Source organism: Orycteropus afer, unplaced genomic scaffold (genome assembly GCF_000298275.1).
Source record: "Orycteropus afer afer isolate SDZICR_OR568_19922 unplaced genomic scaffold, OryAfe1.0 scaffold00524, whole genome shotgun sequence".
NCBI lineage: Eukaryota > Metazoa > Chordata > Mammalia > Tubulidentata > Orycteropodidae > Orycteropus > Orycteropus afer.
The window spans coordinates 587,947-588,644 of record NW_006922111.1 but is presented as its reverse complement, the minus strand read 5'-3'; positions in this window follow the sequence as shown (position 1 = coordinate 588,644).

Below are 698 nucleotides of genomic sequence, written 5' to 3'. Positions count from 1 at the left end.
GGCCATTTTTAATCAGACAACCATATGATCTACTACGCTGGGAATGACAAATTGAAGAGGAGTGGTGTGGCAATCATCATTACAAAAAATGTTCCAAGGTCTGTCCTGAAGTACAATGCTGTCAGTGATAGGATAATAGCCATACATCTACAAGGAAGGCCATTTAATACTACTATTATTCAAATTTATGCCCAAAGCACCAAAGCCAAAGATAAGGTAATTGAAGATTTTTACCAATTTCTGCAGTCTGAAATTAACCGAATATCCAATCAAGATGCAATGATTATCACTGGTGATCAGCATGCAAAAGTTGGAAACAAAGAAGAATCTCCAGTAGTTGGAAAATTTGGCCTTGGTGATATAAATAATGCTGGAGATGGCATGACAGAATTTTGCAAGACCAATAACTTATTTATTGCAAATACCTTTTTTCAACAACACAAACAACGGCTATACACGTGGACTTCTCCAGATGGAGTACACAGGAATAAGATTGACTACATCTGTGCCAAGAGGTGATGGAAAAGCTCAATATCTTCAGCCAAAACAAGGCCAGGCGCTGATTGTGGAACAGACCATCAACTGGTTATATGCAAGTTCAAGTTGAAGTTGAAGACAATTAAAACAAGTCCACGAGAGCCAAAATATGACCTTGAATATATCCCTCCTGAATTTAGAGACCATCTAAAGAATAGATT